General features: G+C 38.8%; 1 pseudogene; it reads left to right on the top strand.

Annotated features, from left to right (window-relative positions):
* Positions 1-2145: 2145 nt before the first annotated feature.
* On the top strand, positions 2146-3168 carry LOC144333561 (histone-lysine N-methyltransferase SETMAR pseudogene; annotated as a pseudogene).
* Positions 3169-6893: the final 3725 nt, after the last annotated feature.

Here is a 6893-nt window from a genome sequence, read left to right as displayed (position 1 = left end):
TAACAGCACCAGCCGGGTGCGGTGGCTCACGCCTGCAATTCCCGCACTTTGGGAGGCCAAGGTGGGTGGATCATGAAGTCAGAAGTTCAAGACCAGCCTGGCCAGCATGGTGAAACCCTGTCTCTACTAAATATACAGAAATTAGCCGGAGTGAAATTAGCATGTGACTGTAATCCCAGCTACTCGGGAGGCTGAGGCAGAGAATTGCTTAGACCTGGGAGGCAGAGGTTGCAGTGAGCAGAGATGGTGCCATTGAACTCCAGCCTAGGTGACAGAGTAAGACTCCATCTCAAAAAAAAAGAAAAAAAGAAAAAAAATCATAACAGCACCTGGCACAGGAGAAGCATTCAGAAAATGTTGCCAAGTCTCATAATAGCACCTGGCACAGCAGAAGCATTCAGAAAATGTTGCCAAGTCTCAGTTTACATGAACATCTCCTTCCAGGGCCTGTTGTGTCTCACCTCCTCCATGAAGCTGCTCTTGATTGCTTCATCCACATGGGACTGCCTTCTTTGGTTCCCTGTTACTCCAACCTGTTCCAGAAAACTTACCACTTAATTATCAATCTCTGAGTAGTTTATTTATGTACAAGACTTTGGCTTTCAACTTTTCCAGGCTCTCTGTAGAACATATGCTAAAATTTCCGCTGTATTTCCTACATCTTCCACAGTGCCAATTTCAATTCCTAGGCCGTAATAGGTATTCCACACTTGAATTTTAATTGAATAATTAAATTTTAAAAATTACCTAACCAACATATAAAGTATACCTACTTTAAAAAGTAAAAATATTTTATAAGATGTACCACCCATCTTTTTCCCTGATTTTAACTCATCCCCTAAAAATTCTTCTGGTACCATCCTCTATTTGTCTAAATAATGTATTTACACTAATAACTTTTGACTTGTCAATCTCACATATCACTATGGTTTCCTTACTGTGGAAAATCAAGATTTCACTTTCTTGCACACCCTCCACCCTCCACCCAGAATAATTAAGGCATCATTTTGGGTCACATCAGTATTCAGTGTTACTGTCATTGTGACCACATAAATAGTAGCGGACCTAAGCCAATTACTGTATTATAAGTACATTGATTCTCTCGTGAATCTCTATTTTCTGAAGTTTTCATGTGTTTGATGGACTATAGGTCTATCACAAGTTTATCCTTAAACTACCAGAGATGTGATTCGCCTTTCAATGAGTCCAAACACATCAGACATGCGGGTTCATTTCATCCTTACATCCTGAAGCCTTTGATTTCACTGCACCAGTCAAGACGTTGTTCCCAGCCTGGCTGCTCAGCTATTCTCCTGGGTGTTCCCTTCTCCCATCAGCCAGGAATCACACTGTGCTTTATTAGGCATCGCATTCCCTTTGCCCAAATATCAGGATTTCCTACTCCTTGCCTCTTTTCCTCTTTTTGAGGAAGTATATCCTGAAAACAAATAGGACAAACCCAAAAAATGTTCGGTCTTGCTTTTCTGAAAAGTCTGAATTACTTTCTCATACTTGATTAGTAGGTGGGTGAGATATAAAATTTTTAGCCTGAAAATCATTTTCCTTAGAATTTTGAAAGGATTTCTTCCACTGCAGTTTTAATTTCTGAGATAACGACTGCGGAATCTTACATCAACTCCTCCTTCATTACAGGAAGACTGCTGATTTACCGTTTCTCCAACCTTTTAGGATCTTCCCCTGGTTTTTGTTCTGAAATTACATGATGCTGTCACTTGGTGTGGGTGATTTTCCACTCATGTGCTCTGCAACCAGCAAGTTGCTCCAGGATGCGGCCTGGACAATCTCAAGCATTTCTGTGATCAATCCCTCCTTTCTGATTTCTCTGTCTTTGGGAACAAAACGATTTTGAGCATCTGAGTCTGATTTTATGGTTTTGTTCCTTGCTTTTGCTCTCACTCTCTCTCTCTACTTTTCCACCATTTTACTCTTCTTTCTAAGTATTCTCCTTCACATTAGGTTGGTGCAAAAAAATTGTGGTTTTTGCATTATTTAAATTTTTCATTTGATATTGGAATACATTCTTAATAAATGTGGTTATGTTATACATCATTTTAATGCACATTTCTTGCTTTTTTTTTGTTAGTAACTTATTACTTACCGTTGATTTTGTATTTACTTTAGACTATGGAAATAATGTTAGACAAAAAGCAAATTTGAGCAATTTTCTTATTCGACTCCAAAATGAGTCAAAAAGCAACAGAGAAAACTCAGAACATCAGCAATGCATTTGGCCCAGGAGCTGCTAACAAGCGTACAGCAGTGGTGGTTCAAGAAGTTCTGTAGAGGAGAAGAGAGCCTTGAAGATGAGCAACATAGTGACCGGCCATTGGAAGTTGACAATGGCCAATTGACAGCAATCATCAAAGCTGATCCTCTTACAACTACAAGAAAAGTTGCCAAAGAACTCAATGTCTACTATTCTACAGTCATTTGGCATGTGAAGCAAGTTGGAAAGGTGAAAAAGCTCGACAAGTGGGTGCCTCATGAGCTGAGTGAAAATAAACAAAGATCATCATTTTGAAGTGTTGTTTCTCTTATTCTACACAACAACAGGCCATTTCTCCATCAGACTGTGACATGCGACAAAAAGTAGATTTCATACTCTAACCAGTAACGACCAGCTCAGTGGTGGGACTGAAAAGAAGCTCCAAAGCACTTCCCCAAACCAAAATTGCACCAAAAAAATGTCATGGTCCCTGTTTGGTGGTCTGCTGCCAATCTGACCCACTACAGCTTTCTGAATCCAGGTGAAACCATTACATCTGGGAAGTATGCTCAGCAAATCCATGAGATACACCAACAACTGCAACACCTGCGGCTGGCATTGGTCAACAGAAAGGGCCCAATTCTCCACGGCAACACTCAACCGCAAGTCACACAACGACCGCTTCAAAAGTTGAACAAATTAGGCTACGAAGTTTTGCCCCATCCACCATAATCATCTGACCTTTCGCCAACCAACAACCACTTCTTCAAGCATCTCGACAACTGTGTGCAGGGTACACGCTTCCACCACCAGCAAGATGCAGAAAATATTTTTCCAAGAGTATGTCGAATCCCAAAGCATGGATTTTTATGCTGCAGGAATACACAAACATTTATCATTGGAAAAAATGTCTTGACTGTAATATTTCCTATTTTGATTAATACAGATGTGTTTGAGCCTAGTTATAATGGTTTAAAGCTCATGGTCTGAAACCGCAATTACTTTTGCACTAGCCTTTATCATTTCCGATCTTGAACTTTGAATTTATACTATCATAGTTTCACTTTATTATCTTAATGCTTCTTTATTATAACATCCTGTTCTTTTTTCTTTATTTTCTACCTTCTTTCATCCCTGACAAAATTAACTAAATTACATTGAGTTTGAGCAAATCTAACGGTTTTGCACAAATTCACATTTTAATATCTGTTTATGAAAAACTTATGCATGCAAACTTGCTCTCAGACAGGCTGCTCTTTAAAGTAGATTTGTATAAACATACATTTGTCCTGCAGGTGTGGGGAAATGCTCCTCATCAGAAATGCTGATCAGACAACAGTATGAGTAAAGAGGGCCTCCTCCTTTCCTTCCCTTCCTGGTCCCAAAGACCTGTTAACCATGACTGCCTCCCTGCTTATCAACTGACACACTGCTGTCATATACTGTTAAAGAAATGCAGCTTGCAAAAGTGCTTGCCCATTGGTCTTTTCCATGGTTACTTTATGGACTAAATTTTGTCCCCAGTGTTTATATGTTGAAACCCGGTCTCTCATTGTGATCATATTTGGAGCTAGGGCCTTTGGGAAGGTAATTAAGGTAAAATGAGTCCATAAAAATTGGGCCCCAATCTAGGACTGATATCCTTATAAGAAAAGGAAGAGTGCTGGGTGCGGTGGCTCACACCTGTAATCCCAGCACTTTGGGAGGCTGAGGCAGGCAGATCACCTGAGGTCAGGAGTTCAAGACCAGCCTGGCCAACATGGTGAAACCCTGTCTCTACTAAAAATACAAAACTTAGCTGGGTGTGGAGGCAGGAGCCTGTAATCCCAGGTACTCAGGAGGTTCAGGGAGGAGAATCACTTGAACCCTGGAGGCAGAGGTTGCAGTAAGCTGAGCTCGTGTCACTACAGTACAGCCTGGGTGACAACAGTGAAACTCTGTCTCAGAAAAAAAAAAAAAAGAAGAAGAGGAAGAGACACCAGGGATTCCCTCTCTCTTTGAACACACAGAGAAGAGGCCATGAGAGGAGAAGCCTCACCAGAAATCAACCATGTCAGCTCCTTGGCCTTGGACTACTAGAGTCCAGAACTGTGAGAAAATAAATGCCTGTGGTTTAATCCATCCAGTGTGTGGTTTTCTTATGGCAGCCATAGAGGGCTAACTCAATTATCTAATAATCAAATCAAACTTCTGTGAACTACTCTGTGACTACACTATGCTGGTTCCTGTGAGCTGAACCCAACCACTGACTTTTAGAAATAATCAGCTTAGAAGAAAATGGAGCTGTTCTCTGTTCCCGGTGTAAAATTTAGTCAGTCATTATTACTCTCTGGTACTTCTTAGATAACTGAAGTTCGGAAGTGACGTGGGATCTCAACACAGTCTTATTTCAGAAATTTAACATGTCCAGAACCAGTTATTCATCAAAACTTTGCCAGACTTAAACTTAGTACTCTTCTTTCCAAACCAAGGGCTGCTGCTGTTGGCTAGAGGATGGCTTACAGTGAGGGGTGAGGGGAGGTATTTTTTTTCTTGGCCAGATACCTCCAGCTCCCAAGCCCTCACAAGACGCTGGCTTCAGATTCACTGCAAGAAACAGGAGGTAAGAGACTGACCTGTGTTACAGGACTCACCACACATATTCATTTGAAGAGTAACTCAGTCCTAATATGGAATTGTTCTAGCGTGCTTTTGGTGCTATCTCCAACCTCCTTGGTATGCGGACAAAGGCATGTGGACAAAACAATGTCACACAGTTAAGAAAACAGCAGAAATGCTACTTGGTAGGCTGAAGCAGGAGAATCGCTTGAATCCGAAAGGTGGAGGTTGCAGTGGACCAAGATCGCACCATTACACTCCAGCCTGGGCAACAAGCGTGAGACTAGGTATCAAAAATAAAAATAAAAATAAAATAAATAAAAATAAAAAATAATAAGAAGAAATAAAACTTCAGTTACTTTGAATCTGGTATTCTATGTGACTGATCGAAATTCTTATTTGATTAAATATTTTTAAAAGTGGAAACTGTGAGGTATAGCATTTTTGTTTCAAACTTTAATTCATGCATGAAATGTTATTCATACATGCACCTCTTTAAAATAGAAAGTCATTTCTGGGATTATTTTGCTTATTTAACACTATATTGTTCACTTTATTTTAGGTTTTATCATTTTTATTACTTATTGGCATAATTATATGGATGAAGTTAATTAAAAGAAAAATTTCACTGTCCATATTTCCTTTCTTTGCCATTCATATTATTAACTCAAATGATGAATACAGAAAATAACTGTGTTCTACAAAAAAAGATAATTGTTTTCTTAAAAAGGACTTGCTATGATTGTAAATAAAGTAAGTTGGCTGTGCCACTGAGGAAAGTATAGCATGGTGCCTGACTTAGCATGGGTACTTGGGGACCTCCCCAACAGAGGAACTCATGAGGGGACTCTGCCCTCTGTCCACTTTGGGGATCAGCCTTGCATTCCATCCTGCCAAACTTCCTATGTGCAGTTTCTTCTAGGCATGGATTTCCCACGGCAGCTCCCCTCACCTCACTAATTTCTATCTGGGATCTCCCTTCTCAGTGCATAACCTTGGCAAATGCTCACAAGGCATTAAAGACTAGCAGTAGTTTTATCTACTCTATGCAACTTTTCTTGTCACTGCTCTAGGAATATTGTTCCATTTCTACCTGAGCCCCACACATACTCCTCAACAGACTCTTATGTGATTAGCTCCTTTTTTGGATGAAATAGTTTAAACATATGCTGAGACTATATAATTAGGTTCTTTTATGGGAAATAATTCAAATGTAGATATAAGTACAGAAAATAACCAATTCTCACATGCCCAGAAATCATATTTAACAATTAGAGATATTTGTCATTTTTGGCTCAGGTCTTTAAATTAGTATTAATATTTTAATAATAATGTTATTATTGCTAAGGACATAGACTATACTATGTGCCATTAAAGGCCACTTTTCATTACCATTCCCTCCATCCCTTGGTAGAGGTAACCAAGATTCTTCTGAACAATGTTCTATACATTTGCTATTAATTTATGTACCCATCAAAATGTATTACATATAAATACACATTAATTTATATAAATGTCTACATGTTAAACAAATTTATAGTATTTATATACATTGTCAACTTTTAAAGTTTTTTTAAAGTTAAAGCAAATGATATCATAGTGCTCATATACTTTTACTACTTGTTTATTTCTACTTACCGTTAAATTTTCAGGTTTTAATCATTTTGATACATTTTATTAATGAAAGCTATGGTATCAACATTATTTTGTACATGCCCCATCTTATCCATTCCTCTAATGGTGAAAATTTCCAAAATTATGGCACCATTTATTCACGCATGTTTAATATGTATATGTGCCCACTTCTCTGATCTCTGTCAACTCTTGGAATTTCTGGTCTTTTAGACACCGGCAACTTGATGGATGTGGCACAGAATCTTGGTGTTTCAATTTACTTTTTCTTCCTAATTACTATTAAGGAAGCTTCTGGGATTCTTCAGTGAACACATTGAAGAAAGGTGTCTGCTCTTTTCAAGCTGTTACCTGATGGAGTCAGGAGAGGGAGACAATAAGCTATAGCCATAATACATAAATGAATTAGCAAGTATATAAGTGATCGTCTGTATCT

The sequence above is a fragment of the Macaca mulatta genome, chromosome 12 (genome assembly GCF_049350105.2).
Source record: "Macaca mulatta isolate MMU2019108-1 chromosome 12, T2T-MMU8v2.0, whole genome shotgun sequence".
Lineage (NCBI taxonomy): Eukaryota > Metazoa > Chordata > Mammalia > Primates > Cercopithecidae > Macaca > Macaca mulatta.
This window is presented reverse-complemented; position numbering and strand designations above follow the sequence as displayed.